Genomic DNA, 20,065 nt, shown 5'->3' with positions numbered 1-20,065 from the left:
CTGAGGCCTTATTAGTATTGTGTCCTGTTCTGGGAAGCACATTTTAGGAGAGATGTGGACACATTGGAGAAAGTCCAGAAGAGAGCAACAAAAATGATTAAAGGTCCAGAAAACATTATGTCTGAGGGAAGATTGAAAAAATTGAGAGAGTTTGTTTAGTCTCGAGGAGAGAAGAATGAGGGACAATGCAAACAAGCAAATATGCAGACATGCAATGGATAGTCATACACACAGTGCCTGTTCCAGAGTCATTGGAAGTCTCCTATGGCCATGCTCATAACCCAGCCATTTGTATCATTTTCATTTTTCATTGTACAAACACCCTGAGCATGCACAGCTACCCCCTTTAGAACTCCTCCCTCCATCTTTTGCATCCTGAAATACACACACAGGGATTTCTGCCCACACAAGCTTTTGTACATTTAGTCATGACTAGTGAGTCATGGGCAAGTCCTTATGCTCTAGGTCTCATTTCTCTCCCTGTAAAATAAAGGTATTAATATTTACCTACTTTTCCAGGTGTGGTGAGAGACTTAATTTATGCTTGCATAGCACTTGGTAAATGTAAACAGCTAGATAAGTGATGACTATGGTATTTCTACTTAACCCTGCCCTTCTCAGGGTGAAAAAAGCCACTACCAGGCCTCTGCACCATTTAGATACTATTTTGATCTCTTTTGTGGGACTCTAGTTATGCATTGGCCATGTGATAGTCTTCTGCACAGGGGACAATTCCACCCTCCAGTGTGCAGACCCTATGCAATGTCATCTGCACCACTAAACCCCAGCTGGTTCAAACAAATGTGGGGTCATTTGAGAGGTATTTGGTTGGATTCCACAGCTGTAAGACTCAAAAACCATTATATGGCTTGCCCCAAACTCCTATGCCAAGTCAGAGAATGGGAGAGGGATAGGTTAGTGTGTCCAGAGTTCTCTGTTTTGTAGAAGGAGCTGGTGAAGAGACACTTTCTTATTAAACATAGAGTTAATCTCTGAAGAGCCCCAGAAGGACCATGCTGTAGGGAGAGAAATCCAGTGTCTCCAGGGCACTTCAATTATCAGCACAGAACTCTCCATCAGCAAAAAACAGCTTGTACTCCACACCATGAAGCACTGGAATATGATCAGCAAACAGGACATTGATAGTGGCAGAACACAGCAGTGACAGGTTTGGCACCATTGTCTCACCTGGCCCTGGCTTAACACTCTGCAGTAAGGATTTATATGGGACCTGGGCCTTTGCATTGGGGAGAATTTCACACTAAGATGGTGTGAAGCAAGTTATAAGACTCAATGTTGACATTAAATGATCTCATTCAAATCTGCTGTTCAAAGGTTTTTTGTTTTTTTTTCTTTGCATTTATTTTTGTGCACTTAACTGATTCACAGCAAAGAATCATTACGAAAAATCATTAGAAAACTTCAATGCAAGTTAGCTCCAATTATCCTTGATTCAGCATTGGTGGAATCTTGTTCAGAATTTTGTTTAAGTAGCTTTACAGGCACTGTGGGACATGGGAATAAAGGTTTGGATTTTTGTTTTATGCACATGAGTGTTTTATACTGCTATCAGCTTTTCCACTATATATTTTTTGAGTTGAGAAGTACTGACCTGACTGATTCCTGTCAGGGCTCGGTTGTGGATGGCTTACCTAGTGACTAGAGCCAGAGTCAGCAGTCAGGAGTTGATCCAGGGTCAGGAACATTGATCCAGGGTCACGAACCAGGAATCAGAAACAGGAGACAAAGCTGGGTCAGATACCAGGTACTGAAGCAAGGAAGTAGAGCCAGGGTCAGGAAACAGAGTTCAGAAGCAGTGCAAGGAAGTATGATCTGTAGCAGCAGCTCGATGGAGTTCCACCTAGTGCATAGAAAAACTTCCTTCCCTGGCTTAAATAGTATATCAAGGCCCACCAGGAATGTCCTTGGATGGCACACACTGTGGAGTGTAGGTCTCTGACCTCATGACTTGCCAAGTGTTTCTATTGTCACAGAGGTGGTTGTTGCCTGGGAATGCTGTAAATTTGTGTTCTTTCCTAAGCTACCAGTCTGGGTTTGAATGGGCTAAGTGGTAGTAGTTCAATGAGCCAGTAATATTCTTGGAGGGTACCATCTTATGCTTCAGAATCTAAGCCTTCACTTAAAAAAAAAGTTTCTAGCCCTCCTATTTGTGAAAGTAGCTATTGTGACAAAGTTCCTCCCCTGCCTTGGTGGGTCCTGCACTTTCCAGTGGATTTACTTGCCACAGAGGTTCACGGCAGCCCTCGGTTTGGCCACTTTTGCCACTGACTCAAACCTGCCATTCACTCAGCTAACCTCATCGCTGGCTAGCCTGGGGGAAAGGGAGGAGAATAATCTCTGCAGTCTCTGTTGTCCCATGTAGTGGGTCAGGGACAGATCAGAGACCTTCCCCTCTGATATGACTCACAGTCCAGGTCAACTCCTCTGGTGTCAAATAGGGAGTTGGGGGAAATGGGGGGAATCTGGGTCAGCCTTCTACTCCAGGTTCCAGCCCAGAGCCCTGTGGATCGCAGCTGTTTACAATGTCTCCTGTAACAGCTGTGTGACAACTACAACTCCCTGGGCTACTTTCCCATGACCTCCCCCCGGCACCTTCTTTGTCCTCACCACAGGACCTTCTTCCTGATGCCTGATGACATTTGTATTCCTCAGTCCTCCAGCAGCATGTCCTCTCACTTCCAGCTCTTTATGTGCCTCTCCCTAACTGAAGGGAGGTCTTTCTTTTAACCCGGTGCCCTGATTAGCCTACCTGCCCTAATCAGTTCTAGTAGCTTCCTAATTGGCTCCAGGTGTCCTAATTAGCCTTCTTGCCTTAATTGGTTCTAGCAGGTTCCTGATTGTTCTGGAATAGTCCCTGTTATTTTACCCCGGGGAAAGGGGCTAATGTATCTACCTTCCACCACTCTCCTGTAACCATCTGGCCTGACCCTGTCACATAATCAAATTGTGAACTAGGCATAAACCAATCTAAACAGCTTGGACCAATAGCTCTAAAAGGTGTAAATAATATGATATTAAGTCTAAAACTTAAGGAGGGTGATTAAAATATCAATACAGGTATTGTTAAAGATTTTAATGATGATGATCAAAACACCCAAGAAAGAAGAGAGATGATAAGATACTCATGTCACTGCTTGCACAGCATACAAGAAAGAAAAGGAATGATCCTACAAAGAGCTGCACAATCTGCTGTGAATGATACCTTTTGTTGGTGTTTTGTTTAGGTGTCTCATGAGGGTGGAGTATGGGAGAGAACAGTGTGTGCAAAGGTGGATGGTCAATGGGAGACACTTTTGAAAATCCCAATATGTGCCTGTCTGCATCTTTAGGTACCTAAATACCTGTCAAAATCTGGTCCTTAACATGTTTTACAGCTACAGACAGGTAGCATTAAGATGTGCCCAAGATTTCTTAACAATAAAATATTTTGAATGATACAATGACCCTAGAGCAAATGCCTGGTAATCTAAAGGATTAAGAAAGGACAAAGTACAGTAGAAAGACCAGGTGGTGTTGAGAAATTTTCAGAAAGGATTAGCTACATTATACTGACAAATATTCAGTGACTAAATTCTATTGAGAATTAGCCCTGGTCTACACCGGGGGGGGGGGGGGAAGGAACAATCTAAGTTAGGCAATTTCAGCTACATGAATACCACGGAGTCAACTGCTGCTGCTCCCTCATCAACTCTGCCTGCGTCTCTCACAGCGCTGGAGTACAGGAGTCGACAGGAGAGCACTTGGGCGCGATTTATCGCATCTAGACTAGACACGATAAATTGATCCCTGCTGGATCGATCGCTGCCCACCAATCCAGCAGATAGTGTAGATGTACCCTTAGGTGCAGAGAACAACATAAGATAAAATGTATCAGAGGGGTAGCCGTGTTAGTCTGGATCTGTAAAAGCGGCCAAGAGTTTTGTGGCACCTTACAGACTAACAAACGTATTGGAGCATGAGCTTTCGTGGGTGAATACCCACTTTGTCCAAATACCTAGGACAAAGTGGGTATTCACCCATGAAAGCTCATGCTCCAATACATTTGTTAGTCTATAAGGTGCCACGGAACTCTTTGCCACTTTTATAAGATAAAATGTATGTTATTCCATCACATCTGTACTAAGGAAACATTTACATAATTATTGGGCTCACCAGCATTGGTCATAGAGTAAGAGAAAGGTGTACAACGTACAGTGAAGTAGTGAAACCAGTTTCTGGCGCATGTTAAGTCCATTTTGAGCAGCCTCCAAAATGAGGCTAAAGTGGGACATAGGCATTGTACTGCTATTCTGCACAGGTTGAATTTCACCCTACAAGCACTACCCTGACAGTTATTGAAAGCATCTTGTGAGTATTCCCAAATCCCATTGACTTCTATGGGAGTTAGTGTTCCATATTAGCTTAATACTAATAGATATTATCACAGATTTTTATTGAAGATTTCACATGTTCTTCTAGTTAGGCAAAGCCCATCCTTGAGCTTCTTAAGGGCACAAGGGTTCAAGAAATGTCAAGACTCATTTTGTAATGAGTTCCTGGTCTCATCCTTACGAGTATCACAATCATCACTGGGTACCACTTGAGCTGAAGGAGGAATTCAATATTTGTCACTATTTCATTAATCAAAAGTGATCAATATGAGAGTACATGGCAAGATGGGTGGTAAAAAGAGCATAGGACCTGATTTTCCTTTTACTCATAACAGTGCACATGAAGAATGACCCCTGTCAAGTTAATTAGTTATATCAGCAGCAGGAAGAGGAGAAACGGACTCAGGGAGTCTTGTTCTTTTACTCAATTTTTCCAAGTCACAGTGAGACCCATTGTTGTTCAGAGATTTGATCCTGCAACCCTAGTATGCCCGAAATGAATGTCTCCCTGCTGAGTTTCACAACCCAAACACTGCAGCATTACACAGATATATACAAACCAAAAAGTATAGATGTTCAGAAGTGGCTAGTGATTCTGGGTGCCTTAATTTTTAGTGGTCCAACTTGACACCTTAAAAGGGCCTGATTTTCAGAAAAAATGCTGAACACCCACCTTTGGAAAATTGTCCCATTAGGGTAACTTTACTGGGCACACATAAAAAATGGGACACTCAGAATTACGGTGGTTTTTAAAAATATTGGCCAAAAATGACTAGAAACTGACCAACAAAAGTGAAATTGACTAATCTGTTTGCAGAGTGCAAGCTGTGTGAATTCCAAAAAGCAACCAAAATAGTGAAGAATAAAGTTGATATGTTAAAATTGAAAACAGTTTAATAACTGAGGTTGTTTGGCTAAGAGGGATAGAACTCTGCTGCACCCTGTAGGAGAAAGGGGAAAGTCTTGCTGCTATCAAGATTAATTCACTTAACTCAAAATTTTGTTAACCCATAGTTTCCAGTAGTGTGTTGAGTTGTGTTATTTGGAGTTTAGGATCTGATCTGATGAATGATAATAGTTTCTTAACATATTGGTATTAGTGAAAGGGCATATAAATTGTGTAAAATATACCCTGTAGCTCACCTTGAGCTGACAGATAGTAGTCACTGGCAGGGTAAAGGAGTCTGAGGGGCTCTGTCTGAGGGAGCAGGGCTTCTGTTTTGCCCTGGGTTTCCTACCTAGAAGTACAGAACCCTGTGTACAGCTGACCTTGTGGGTCTGTCTTGGACCTTTGTGTCATCAGACTGGAGACAGAAGAGCTGACTTTGAGGGACTGCACTGGGCAGGAGCTAAGCAGGAGGAGCAGACAGTGAAATTGGACTGGGGAGCCACAGGTTGGAGCAGGCCCTGGTGGTTTTGGCTTTGCTTTAGTCATCTGGCCATCATTCTTTTTGCGGATACAGACTAACACGGCTGCTACTCTGAAAACTGGCCATCACTGAGTCTCTATGGATTAATGAATGAGGTTTTAGTGAGTGGGGATTAACTTGCGAATAATAGTTGGGCCTCAAACTGTATGGTTTGGCTCATTTTTATTTGTAGATAGGTGTGGTTATTGTGTTTTCCCCAAATAACAGGTATTTGCTATATTCATATTCCCAAGTATTGCTTAGTGCTCACAAAATGGGAAGAAACATCTATAAAGGCAACCTGGTAGATACCAAGATTGCACATATTTTATTTATTGTAGAAAGTGTCCTCTGGACATTTAAATCCAAGTTAAGCCTTGATTTGGTTCACAGTTCTTATGCTGTCTCTCTGGAAAGGGATGAATTTCCCCTTTATGGAATAGGTAGACTATCCTAATTAAATCCTGAGTTCAAAATATGAATTCATCCACAAACTCCAGGTTCAAGAGTATAAACTACATCCCCTAGCTTGCAATTGTACCAGACTCGGATCCTCTGTAGATCATACAGACGCTGAGCTGTGTGTCACAAGAACACTCCTTGAATTTGGGGAAGGCCTAGACCCAGATCTGAATCTGACCTTTGAAGCTGGTGTCCAACTCTGATACTAACTGCTCTAGGATTCTTTAATGTAACTGGCCATTGTTGTTGGAGAAAATACCAGCTGGGCAGATTCTGCAGAGCAAGAAGTATTAAAGATACTGGGCTATTTTTTGCAGTTGCACAAGCCATCCTCAGAAGAACGCCAAGGAAGTGGGCCAAGGTTATTTGGCTTTTGTCATCGTGTTTTAACCATTTTGTTCTGTGCATGTACAAAGAATATTAATTGGGAAAAATTGGTAGGTACGCTTTAGTACTGAATTCCAAAACAGTGTGTGAAAGGGCAAAGGAAAATGTTAAGGAATTAGCCTTATAAAAAAACACTATCTGAATATCATCAGTGCATCGGGTAGTAAGCAAAGGGAAAGCTCTGAAGCACTGAAGGGACAGAGAAAAATCAGAAGAAAAGTAAAGACACAAGTCCAAACAGACACTAAAAATGGCAAACAAAATTAAGAAAGGAGAAGGAGGAAAGGGAGATATTAACGTCATCAGATCAAATGTGGCCCAAAATTTAGACATTGTAACACGTGGCATTTGCCAAACCTACAGTAAAACCAATTAAAAAATAAAGTTAATAGAAGCATTTCTATAATAATCTGTGTTGCCACTACTGCCTCATGATTTTACTGCAAGCCTTGAAATATCTGGTTTGTATCCTAAAGGCCCCAGCTCAAGTGAGAATCTCAGCTTTCTTTTGAAAAAAGGTAAGTTTCTAGCCATCATGGTTGTGGAGAAGAGCTTAAATAGATACGTGTGACAGGGAGGTCCACTCACCACTAGGATAGTACCTCCTCCTGGCCACTCTGGGAAATAGCTCACAAGGTCAACACCCCTTCCCATGGTTGCACGCCATCCTCCACCTCTGTCTCTGGGTCTGTGGCCCCACTCTCACTCCACAAGCTGCTCCTGCTGCCTCTTTGTGACTTGGCCTTCTCACTAGCTCAGCAAACACTGAAAGTCTCTTCCAACAAACAGGCTCAGGCAGTCTTCCTATTCATTGCCCCACTCGTACCACTTCCCCAGTGGCTGGTTGGGTAACCAGGGCCCACCTCCTCCTCCAGAGTCTGGCTCAAGAACCCTCTAGTCAGCAGTCAAGCTTGGTTCTACTCCAGACATTGCTGCATTTCCCAGAGCCCTTTCCTAACCTTTTGGCTCTCCCTTCCTTCTCTGGGTCTGCCAGCTTCACCAGTCCCTCCTCCCACGGAGCAACTGTAGGCTACATGTCTCTGCAGGCTCCAAACACTGCTCCTTCTGCCTCCCAGGGAGTGACTGCAGCCTTTCTGCTGCCAATTTCCTGTCATTATAATTGCAGCCCAGCTCATTCCTCCACAGCTGGGCTGGCTTCCTCAGTCCAAGGATTCCTTAGCCACCTGATTCTTCTCAGTGGTGGCCTGTTGGGTTAATTAGCCCCCTTCTTAATCTTCATTAAGCCTTTCAGGGCAAATGTGGGGTGAACACTCCATCACATACCCTCTTCCTCAAGACTGCAACCCTCAGGTGGGCAGGTGCCTTCTCCCCTGGAGCTGTTACAGCTGAGCCCACAGCTCATCTTGCTCATGCTCCAGGTCTCTCACCAGGAGGAGCGACTTGACATTCTCCTCTATGGTATCCCTGAATGTCTCTCTCTGGAACTCTGAGTCTTCACGCAATACTCAGAAGGTCAGCTTGGTGGCTTCCAGTTTCTCCTATAGACCTGGTCCTTACTCTGGAGGCTCTTCTCCCAGAGACTGAGTTCCCAGCTCACCTCAATTAATCTTTGTATTAGTCCCCATATCCTTCAACTGGACCTATGAATGACTCTTCCTTCTCTCCAATCTCTCTTTTCTCTTCTCCCTTTCGGCCCTTTCATCTACACCACTGTAGTGTACCCCCTCTGGCTATCTGGCACTTCCTCTTGGTCCTTTCTGGACCCCTTGCCTTTCTCCAGGCTTGTCTCTTTTGGGGCAGCAATCTGCAAAGGGCGGCAGTCTGTGTGGTTTTGCCCCCAAGCAGCACGCCGAATTGCCACTGTGGACGGCGGGGGCAGTCCGTGTGCCGTTAGGGTGGCATGCACGTTTCCGCAGTGGTGACAATTCAGCGGCAGCTTCTATGTTCAGCTAACTGCGGTGGTGCAGCTTCTGTCTTCCAGCTGAAATCAGAAGCTGCCTCCGAATTGCCGCTGCCACGGAAACGCGCGTGCCACCCTAACGGTGCACGGACTGCCCCCACTGTCAGCGGCGGCAATTCAGCGCGCTGCTTGGGGCAGCAAAAACAGTAGAGCCGGCCCTGGATCTACCATACCATTCTCTCACTAGAAGGGAAAACCTTTAATGGCAGCAGGCCGTAAGAGAGACTCAGTTTGGGAATATTTTAATGAAGTTCCTCTACCTGAGAGTAAGACAGGCATGCATGCAAAATGCAAACAGTGCAACAAAGAAATGCAAGGCCTGGCTGCCTGAATGAAACAACATCATGAGACGTGTTCCTTCTCAGGGGAAAGCTGCGTTGAAGATGATGAAAGGAACATGTGTAAACATGCAAGATCTTCAGGTTTGTAAACTTTTTTATTTCATACCTTTTCTTAAGGACTTCTGGTCTTCCTTCTGGACTATTCTTGAATTCTCATGTTTGAGCAAAAAATATAGTTGTTACTCTATGGTAAGTACTCTATAGATGCAGATGTGATAAAAAATAAATAGCTGAAATAGGCAGATCTTCCTTTTACAATTCACCTTTAAAGTAGTACTGAGTGTCAGTGAATGCAATGAGTAATACTAAATGAACAGTATGGTAATAATAATTAAATAACTGCATTGACCTATTTTGTTTAGAAGAATCCATCCTCAATATACAGGATTCTGAAGACTATCCACCTTCAAGATCATCATCATTTTCTATAGTTTCAGAGTTATCTGCCAATGATAGTGTTTCAGTCACATCATGTATGTCACATAGCCACAATATATCACCTGTAGCAAAAAGAAAAAAAAATCCATCATCCGGAAACAACAATAGATAAGTTTGTGATAAGAACCAGCAGATTACAAAAAGAGGCAATCGATGAAAAAATTGCCCGGTTTATTTATGCAACAAACTCTCCTTTCCGTATGCTTGAGAACCAACACTTCATTAATGTGGTTCAGTCATTAAGACCAGGATACAGTCCACCCAACAGAGCAGACGTCGCAGGCAAATTGCTGGATAAAGTGTATGAAAGAGAAATTGAGCAGAGTGCAAAAGATCTAGAGAGTGAAATTGTTAACCTGAGTCTTGACGGGTGGAGCAATGTCCACAATGATCCTGTTGTATGTGCTTTTGTGACAACAGAAGAAGGGAATATCTTCCTTACAGAAACAATCGATACATCAGGAAATGCACACACAGCAGAATACTTACAAGAAGTAGCAGTAAAAGCTATAACAAACTGTGAAAAAAAATTCAATGTCTAGTACGCAGCTTGGACAATGCTGCAAATGTATCCAGGATGAGAAGAAATTATTTAGAAGAGAGTCCCAAGCTAATAACATATTGTTGTAGTGCTCATTTGATGCACCTCCTAGCCAAAGACTTCAGTGTTCCAGAAATAAAGGCTAACGTTGTTGAAACTGCAGAATACTTCCATAACAACCACTTTGCAGCAGCTGCTCTGAAAAAAGTGGGAGGAACCAAGCTAACTCTCCCACAAGACATGTGATGGAACTCAGTAGTGGACTGTTTCGAGCACTATATCAAGAACTGGCTTAATCTGATGACAATTTGTGAACAAAATCGTGAAAAAATAGATGGCACTGTCACAGCCAAAGTTCTCAACATTTGGCTTAAGATAAATGTTGAACACATGCTGAGTACCCTGAAGCCTATTTCTGTAGCCTTGAACAAACTGCAGGGAAATAGCTGTTTTATTGCTGATGCTATTGAAATTTGGAAGAACTGAGTGAGCTCTTAAAAAGAGAAATGACAGAGTTAAATTACAATCATTAAAAAAACAAATGGGACAAGCACTATCTCCAGCTCATTTTCTTGCAAATATTCTCAATACTCGGTACCAGGGTGAAACCTTAACTGTTGAAGAAGAGGAGTTGGCTATGACATGGACATCCAGCAATTATCCCTCTATAATGCCAACTATAATAAACTTCAGAGTTAAGTGTAAACCATTCAAGAACTATATGTTTGCTGATGATGTTTTAAAGAAAGTCATACCAGTGAACTGGTGGAAGTCACTTAAGCACTTGGATTCAGAGACTGTTGAAGTAATAATCTCACTTTTAATAGCAGTAGCTTCTTCCGCCGGTGTAGAAAGAATATTTTCTTTCTTTGGACTAAGTCATTCCAAATTGAGAAATCATTTGGGACCTGAAAATGCAGGAAAGCTTATTTTTCTTTTCCAGATTATGAGCAAACAGGAAAATTAGGTGAAGACGACTGAGTTAGCTGCAGAAGCCAAATATTTTAAGTTTCTCATGTTGATCTGGCTGACATAGTCGATTTCATTTTTGTTTTTTTTTTAAATATTTCATTTAACTATTTTAGTGAAAAACAATTTTAACAAAAACAAACCTGATTTTAAAAAAACTTGAATGTTTAACTAAATTCAATATTATATGTTTGCTGTTGAAGAAAAAAATCCAGAATATATAATGTTGTTGTTTTACTTAGATAAAACAATTTAAATGTCTGTCTGGTGATGTTCTCCTGGAAATACAGCATGACAAGAAAATCCTCCAAATATTAATGATTAACCTGTTGAATTGGAGATAGTTCACCTCCCAATGACTTCATAAATATCTGCTTCAATCACCTTTGGTAAATGAAATAAATAACCAAACAATCATTCATTTTCTGATATAGCTGTAAAACAAATCTGAAAAGTTTTCAAAATAAATCACTTAAAAATGTACAGTACATTTTCAGTACAATCCAACAACTGTTTCTTTTGTCTTTTTAGGTGAAGAGAAAAAGATGGACAGGGAGTGATCACTTGGGGTGTTTTTGCCTCTCACTTTCATAGTTCAGTCACCTTTTGAAATGCTATTTCTTGAGAATAACCCCTAGATAAAGTTATTTTCAGCTGAGATCAAGGCGATATGGGAGTCTGGTGGAGAAGAGGTGTTAATCTGTTGTTTTTTCACCTGCATATGCTCAAGTGCAGATTTTCTTTGTCTTTTTTCTTCCCCCTCTTCCTGTCTGAGGACTCCACTTACAGCTTATATGCAAATTGAGATAAAAACACCTCAGTTTGCTTAAGATAGGCTTGCTTGACCAGTTCTACCTAGCTGGGGATATGTGAGTTGGAACATGTGCCTTTAGCATCCTGGAAAGGAGGTGGATTTCATAGCTTTACAAACAACGGTCCTATATGCATTTCACCATGATATTATTGACCAGTGAGTTATTAGTTTTGAGATGATACCTCACAAGACATATTTTGTATGAAGATTATTACAATAGTATGTACTGTGTGAATACAGGGGTGCATTCAGTCACAAACAGTTTATCATCTTTTCCCATTGGGATCTTCCTACTGACCTAGACCATCCATATGATAAACAGCAGCATACTGAGGGTTGAAGTGCAGTGTAACTTTCACTTCAAAAGGAACCTGTCATCTCAAAACATGTTCAGATCACTGTTTTAGGTGGATGAGGCTTTCTTCCAGCAACTAACAGAAGTTGCTAGATCACAGGCCCTGGTTCTCATGGGTGACTTTAATCACCCCGATATCTGCTGGAAGAGCAATACAGCAGTGCACAGACAATCCAGGAAGTTTCTGGAAAGTGTAGGGGACAATTTCCTGGTGCAAGTGCTGGAGGAACCAACTAGGGGAAAAGCTCTTCTTGACCTGCTGCTCACAAACAGGGAAGAAATAGTAGAGGAAGCACTAGTGGATGGGAACCTGGGAGGCAGTGACCATGAGATGGTCGAGTTCAGGATCCTGACACAAGGAAGAAAGGAGAGCAGTAGAACAGAGACCCTGGACTTCAGAAAAGCAGACTTTGACTCCCTCAGGGAACTGATGGGCAAGGTCCCCTGGGAGAATAACATGACGGGGAAAGGAGTCGAGGAAAGCTGGCTGTATTTTAAAGAATCCTTATTGAGGTTGCAGGAACAAACCATCCCGATGTGTAGGAAGAAAAGTAAATATGGCAGGCGACCAGCTTGGCTTAACAGTGAAATCCTTGCTCGTCTTAAACACAAAAAAACAGCTTACAAGAAGTGGAAGATTGGACAAATAACCAGGGAGGAGTATAAAAGTACTGCTCAGGCATGCAGGAGTGAAATTAGGAAGGCCAAATCACACTTGGAGTTGCAGCTAGCCGGAGATGTTAGGAGTAACAAGAAGGGTTTCTTCAGGTGTGTTAGCAACAAGAAGAAAGTCAAGGAAAGTGTGGGCCCCTTGCTGAATGAGGGAGGGAACCTAGTGACAGAAGATGTGGAGAAAGCTAGTGTACTCAATGCTTTTTTTGCCTCTGTCTTCACAGACCAGGTCAGCTCCCAGACAGCTGCACTCTGCAGCACGGTATGGGGAGGAGGTGACCAGCTCTCTGTGGAGAAAGAAGTAGTTCGGGACTATTTAGAAAAGCTGGATGAGCACAAGTCCATGGGGCTGGATGCACTGCATCCAAGGGTGCTAAAGGAGTTGGCCGATGAGATTGCAGAGCCATTGGCCGTTATCTTTGAAAAATCATGGTGATCGGGGGAGGTCCCGGATGACTGGAAAAAAGCTAATGTAGTGCCCATCTTTAAAAAAGGGAAGAAGGAAGATCCAGGGAACTACAGGCCAGTCAGTCTCACCTCAGTCCCTGGAAAAATCATGGAACAGGTCCTCAAGGAATCAATTCTGAACCACTTAAAGGAGAGGAAAGTGATCAGGAACAGTCAGCATGGATTCACCAAGGACAAGTCATCCCTGACTAACCTAATTGCCTTCTATGATGAGATAACCGGCTCTGTGGATGAGAGGATAGCAGTGCTATTTCTGGACTTTAGCAAAGCTTTTGATACAGTCTCCCACAGTATTCTTGCCAGCAAGTTAAAGAAGTATGGGCTGGATGAATGGACGGTAAGGTGGATAGAAAACTGGCTAGATGGTCAGGCTCAACGGGTAGTGATCAATGGTTCCATGTCTAGTTGGCAGCTGGTATCAAGTGGAGTGCCCCAAGGGTCGGTGCTGTGGCCGGTTTTGTTCAATATCTTCATTAACGATCTGGAGGATGGTGTGGACTGCACCCTTAGCAAGTTTGCAGATGACACTAAACTGGGAGGAGTGGTTGATACGCTGGAGGGTAGGGATAGGATACAGAGGGACCTAGACAAATTAGAGGATTGGGCCAAAAGAAATATGATGAGGTTCAACAAGGACAAGTGCACTTAGGACGGAGCACTTAGCACTGCTACAGACTAGGGACCGAATGGCTGGGCAGCAGTTCTGCAGAAAAGAACCTAGGGGTTACGGTGGACGAAAAGGCAATGTGATGTGGCCGTTAAAAAAGCTAATGCAGTCTTGGGATGCATTAGGCGAGGTATTTCTAGTAGGGATAAGGAGGTGCTAGTCCCATTATATAAGGCGTTGGTAAGACCTCATTTGGAGTATTGTGTGCAGTTTTGGTCTCCCATGTTTAAGAAGGATGAATTCAAACTGGAACGGGTACAAAGAAGGGCCACTAGAATGATCCGAGGAATGGAAAGCCTGTCGTATGAAAGGAGACTTGAGGAGCTCGGTTTGTTTTCCTTAACCACAAGAAGGATAAGAGGAGATATGATTGCACTCTTTAAATATATCAGAGGGATAAATACCAGGGAAGGAGAGGAATTATTTCAGCTCAGTGCTAATGTGGACACGAGGACAAACGGATATAAATTGTCAGTCAGGAAATTTAGGCTTGAAATTAGACGAAGGTTTCTAACCATCAGAGGAGTGCAATTCTGGAACAGCCTTCCGAAGGAAACAGTGGGGGCGAAGGACCTCCATGACTTTAAGATTAAGCTAGATAAGTTTATGGAGGAGATAGTATGATAGGATAACGGGCTTAGTCAATAGGTCAATTAAGTGCCACACTGGTAATTAGTACAATGGGTCAATGATAGGATATTGTTAGCCTTTTTCCAGAGGGTATGGCTGGAGAGTCTTGCCCGCATGCTCGGGGTTCAGCTGACCGCCATATTTGGGGTCGGGAAGGAATTTTCCTCCAGGGTAGATTGGCAGTGGCCCTGGAGGTTTTTCGCCTTCCTCCGAAGCATGGGGCAGGGGTCGCTTGCTTAAGGAGTGGGTGGATCGGCTTATGTGGCCTGCATCTTGCAGGAGGTCAGACTAGATGATCATAATGGTCCCTTCTGATCTTGAATTCTATGATTCTATGATTCTATGAAAAGCTGAATATGAGTCAACAGTGTGCCCTTGTTGCCAAGAAGGCTAATGGCATTTTGGGTTGTATAAGTAGGGGCATTTCCAGCAGATCAAGGGACGTGATCATTCCCCTCTATTCAGCACTGGTGAGGCCACATTTGGAGTACTGTGTCCAGTTTTGGGCCCCACACTACAAGAAAGATGTGGAAAAATTGGAGAGAGTCCAGCGGAGAGCAACAAAAATGATTAGGGGGCTGGAGCACATGACTTATGAGGAGAGGCTGAGGGAACTGAGATTGTTTAGCCTGCAGAAGAGAAGAATGAGGGGGGATTTGATAGCTGCTTTCAACTACCTGAAAGGGGGTTCCAAAGAGGATGGAGCTAGGCTGTTCTCAGTGGTAGAAGATGACAGAACAAGGAGTAATGGTCTCAAGTTGCAGAGGGGGAGGTTTAGGTTGGACATTAGGAAAAACTTTTTCACTAGGAGGGTGGTGAAGCACTGGAATGGGTTACCTAGGGAGGTGGTGGAATCTCCTTCCTTAGAGGTTTTTAAGGTCAGGCTTGACAAAGCCCTGGCTGGGATGATTTAGTTGGGTTTGGTCCTGCTTTGAGCAGGTGGTTGAACTAGATGACCTCCTGAGGTCCCTTCCAACCCTGAGATTCTATGATTCTATGATTCTATGATCAATATAAGGCATTCACCATAGTTATTAAATCCTCAGGCACTCCATAGTTCCTCAGCTCTGGTGTGTGCATCCTTCTGTCCATCTTTTTGTATGCCTCTCCTAGGTCTATAAAAGCCCAGAAGCTATCCAGTTGGTGATCTAGTCATTTCTGCATCCCCTGCCGAATTACAAAAATGGCATCTGTGGTTCCTAGATCTTTCCTAAAGTTGAATTGTTCTTGTCGGAGGAGTGGTTATACCATTCTTCTAATCCAGGGGTGGGCAAAGTTTTTGGCCTAAGGGCTGCATCAGGGTATGTGACAATAGCTTTATCCCTCAATAGTTTCTGCATTCCTGGATACTTCCCTTTTTATGTATTGGGCCCAGGATAGACTTGCACCAGTCTTTAGGAATTCTTATCTTGCCATAAGCTTTAACCACTCTGCTCGCCCATTTTATGTCTCTGTCACCCAAGGCTTTCACCAAGTCCAACATCATTTCATAGGTCCTGCTGCCTTACCATTCTTCACTTCCTGGACAGCATTTCTCACCTCCTCCTCTGTCATGCTCAGGCACTACATTAGGATCACATGTTGGCAGCTCCACTTTTGCTTCATTTGAGAAACTCTCAAAATATTTTTCCACCTCTCCTTCACTTGTGTGAGCAGCAAAGAGTCCTGTGGCATCCTATAGATTAATACGTCTGTTAGTCTATAAGGTGCCACAGGACTCTTTGTTGATTTTACAGATCCAGACTAACACGGCTACCTCTTTGATACTTCACTTGTTTAGGCATTATTAACCACCTCCCCTGATCATCATTTACAAATAATGTTACAATACCATCCCCCTTCTCTTTGGGTCTTATTTTTGCAATGTTACAGATCTTTTTGCCAGCCAGATTTGAGTCATTTGCAGGCTTGGGTGTATAAATCACCTAGGGCACTCTCTTTGCCCTTCCTCACTGCCTGCTTGGCAGCTCACTTGGTTTCTTTGTATTCCTTTTCATTTCCATTCAATGGATTCATTTCTTTTTTTCTGTTCATAGAATCTTCTTAGTTTGGATCACTATTTATATTCCACCAGACCACCTCCACTCTCTTTCCTTTGTTTTTTTTCCCCATCTACATCATCCACAAACCTCTTCCACCATTGTAATCCATGTTCTTTTGAGGAGGTTCCACTTCTCTTCATCTCATGCCAAATCTGTTTCCAGACACCTATCCGATACTGATTGCAAAAACATCTTTGCCAGACTTCCCTCTAACTTTCTGTACTTTGATCTTGTTTCTTTTCAGCTGAGTTACCTCTTTGCTCAACACTCTGCAGCAATATTTGCTGCAAGACCTTTGTGTTACAGTGCTACCATCTCTCTAGGTATCGTTTTTCAGTCCATAATTTGACACCACTGAGATTTTATTACCAATATCATGTCAATCTGGTTTTCTACCACTAATGTGCATAACCAAATGACTTTCCCTCTTTTTGGACCACGTATTGGCTGTCATCTTTTGGTTGGCAATAAACAGGTCTAGAAGCACTTTCCCTTCCTAATTCATAGAGCCTAAACCTATTTCACACACCCTTGTGTTTTTGCTTTTGTGTGCAGTCAAGTCACCCAGCACGAACAGCACCTCCTCAAGGGCTGTTGCATCCACTAGTGCCTTCAAGTCGTAAGGGAAACTCTCCTTTGCTGTTGACATTCATACAGTGATATCACAAATATGATACACTCATTAACATGGACTCATACAGCCATCAGTCTGTCACTTACTCTAATAACTTCAAACACCGTCTTCCTCAGCTCTCCTCTCCAACTCCATCATGCCCCCATTTTGTCATCCATGTAGAAGAGTTTCCAATCTAAGCCCAACTCCTTTGCTGCATTCCCTGCCCAGCATGTTTTCTGTAGACATAGAACATCAATACCTCTCATTATTATCATATCAACTACTTCCATAAATTTACCCATCAAAGTGGATATATTTAGTTTTGCTACTTTTCTGACAATTTAACTTGGTTAATCCAACTGAGAATAGCTTTAAAAAAAAGAAAGTGGAAGAGAAACTTCTAAGCACACTAGCTGAAAAATGATCCAAGCTAGGTAGTCTGTGCTGCTGCATGAGAAAAGCAAACTTTAATCGCTAAATAATTGATTGCTGAAGGTGTTTACTAAATTTTAAGTTCAGCACGTTTCTATGCATGGATACAATTTACATTTACTTGATTATTCAACTGTCCATGGCTGTCTGGGAAGAATAGATTTGCATCCATGATGATGAAGCCATGTATGTATATCTGTACTGCAGGTACTGCTGGCACTCCAGCGAGGAGTGAAGAGGGGGCAGGGAGGGTTGGTAGCAAATACGGCTTTTGGTTTCTGTTTAGATTTTCTGCCGTTTTTGTTTACACCTTTAATAAAAACCACCACACAGACAGAGCTTTCAGGGGCTTGTTTCTTCATGGAGAGCGGGAGCAATCCAAGTTGCCATAAAGCTCAGTTTTCTGATACTTTGTTAAATGTTTATTTAGTGGAAATCATGCTTATCTTAACCAAAGACTTCAGACTTTTGTTATTGGATTCTAGTGTTGCCATTTCTCCTCTTTCCAATAGCATCTCAAGAACCTGGATCGTCACCAAGTTATAACCTCTAACAGATGAATTCAACTAACAGTATAGCTCCTGTGCTGACCACAGCTCTCACTTGGGATCCTTTCCTTCCTCTCTTCTCGTCCTTCCAGCCAATCACCAACTCAGTCCTTCCCCCAATCTACTATATGGGAGAGCTGTTCCCTATTGCTTACCCTATTAAAGAAACAAGGCAAGAACTTAGTAATAATGCAACTGATGAAATTATAAAATAGAACCCTTGAGTTCATTGGTTCTTTTGTTCTCTGTCTCATGCTCTAATAACTAGCTGAAAGACCACTTTCCTCCTTCTTTTCTTATTCTCAGTCATAACATTTAAGATCATCAGGGATGCTTTTGTTAATAGGCCTTCAGTCTGAACATGTAGAGGCAGAGTGTTCTTACTGATGTGCTACTCAGCTCTGGAATTCATTGCCCTAGATGGAGCAAGAAAACAAATGCTGAGGTTGCTGATTTGGGTTCTGCAAAGTCATAGCTATGAGTCCCTTTGAATTAGGGGAACTGGGAGTGCAAAAGAAAACTGCTGTTTTTTTAATTTTGTTTCTTAAAGTAAGGCCAACAATTTCACATTAGGTTGCCTTAAGTTGGATACCAGGGTTTGTACTCCAGCAACTAAGCAAGTGAGGTTATTTTCCGAGGTGCTGAACATCTGAAGTTCCTACGGACTACAATGAATGTTATGAATGCTCCCTGAAAGTCAAGCCCTTATCGAGGTGTCTAAAATGGATTTAGGTGCCTCACCATAGAAAATCTAATTTGAAAACTTAAACCACAAGCCCTTTTTTATTATAAAGCAAAACCAAGAAGCCTTTTACAGTCCTGAAATCCAATCTCCTTTGGAGAAAGGTGGCTCATCCCTTTTGCCTCCACTCAGTCACCTGCACAGGATGTTTTCTTTTCCCTCCTTCTTCCCTAGCATAGGAAGGGTGTGAGAGAGAGAGAAAATGAGGGATAACAAAGGAGACTAGCCCCAGAGTTTGAAGGGGTGAAGAGGAGGTAATCCAAGCAGGAAGGGAGAACAGAGAGGGGGAACAGTCCCAACAAGTTGAGGAGAGACGAAAAAGTGAGTGTGAGGAGTGGAACCCCAGCATGAGTGGGGCAAACTGCTCCAAGCAGGTTGTGGCTGAGAGCAGAGGGAAATAACACCGAGGGTGAACAGTGGGACACATTGCAGGAAGGATGGCAGGTGCACAGCACTGGGGCTAGGGGAACAGTGTGAAACATAGCATGAAGGATAGCAGGGAGGGCTGCACACTGGGAGATAAGGAGGAGGGAAAGAAAGTCAGTGAGAGCAGGGAAAGAACATGTCCTCTCACCCAGCTACAGGCATTTCACTGGTGAATCCAAGGAGCGGATCTCAGAGCCCTCTGGGTATCCATACGTTCCATGCAGGTTTTATTTTAAAAAGCTTCCACTGGAGATCTGGGCTCTCCAGAGAGCCGTGCACGGTACATACAAACTTGTCCAGGAAAAGCGTTATCAGGCTTCCTTCCTTATTCTCTCCAGCCCTGCAGTATGACCCTGTGCTGTGTCTCGGTGCTGCTCCCATAATGGGCGTGTCATTTGCCGTTTAAACAGGCAGCCAGCATTTACAACCTCTGGGGTCCATAAAAGGAGGAGATGCAGCTCAGTTTCTCTCTCTCATTGACAGGGGACAGGATTGGAAGACAGGGCATATAGGAAGTCTGGGGGGGAAGGAGGACAGTTCCCCCCTTGCCTGACCTAAATGGTGCCCCTGGTCTAGGCTCTACTGCAATATAACAATGTTTAATAATGAACAACGGAATCCTCTTCACAAGAGTCCACAAGGACATTGCAGGGCAAAGTCAATCCTTACTCAATGGGAGTTTCTTTGAGAAAAGGCATCATAAAAGCCGAGCCAGGACTTCAGGAATTGGAACATAGTATCTAAACAATTGTGTCTCAGTTTTCTGTCTATAAACTAGAGAAAGTAATACTTTC

At 43.0% G+C, this 20,065-nt stretch overlaps 1 protein-coding gene across 1 annotated transcript in view; it reads right to left on the bottom strand.

The window, feature by feature from the left end:
• CD36 (CD36 molecule) overlaps window positions 1-19,572 on the bottom strand; it is a 70,959-nt gene extending 51,387 nt beyond the window's left edge. Inside the window, exons 1-2 of the mRNA XM_039521597.1 lie at window positions 19,420-19,572; window positions 17,228-17,359 (exon numbers count right to left, since the gene is read on the bottom strand). The gene's annotated coding sequence lies outside the window, so the exon portion shown is untranslated. The remainder of the gene's footprint in view (window positions 1-17,227; window positions 17,360-19,419) is intronic.
• Between the last annotated feature and the right edge of the window lie 493 nt (window positions 19,573-20,065).

Source organism: Mauremys reevesii, linkage group 1 (assembly GCF_016161935.1).
Source record: "Mauremys reevesii isolate NIE-2019 linkage group 1, ASM1616193v1, whole genome shotgun sequence".
Taxonomy (NCBI): domain Eukaryota; kingdom Metazoa; phylum Chordata; order Testudines; family Geoemydidae; genus Mauremys; species Mauremys reevesii.
The sequence above is the reverse complement of the archived record's forward strand: the minus strand, read 5'-3'. Positions and strand labels throughout refer to the sequence as shown.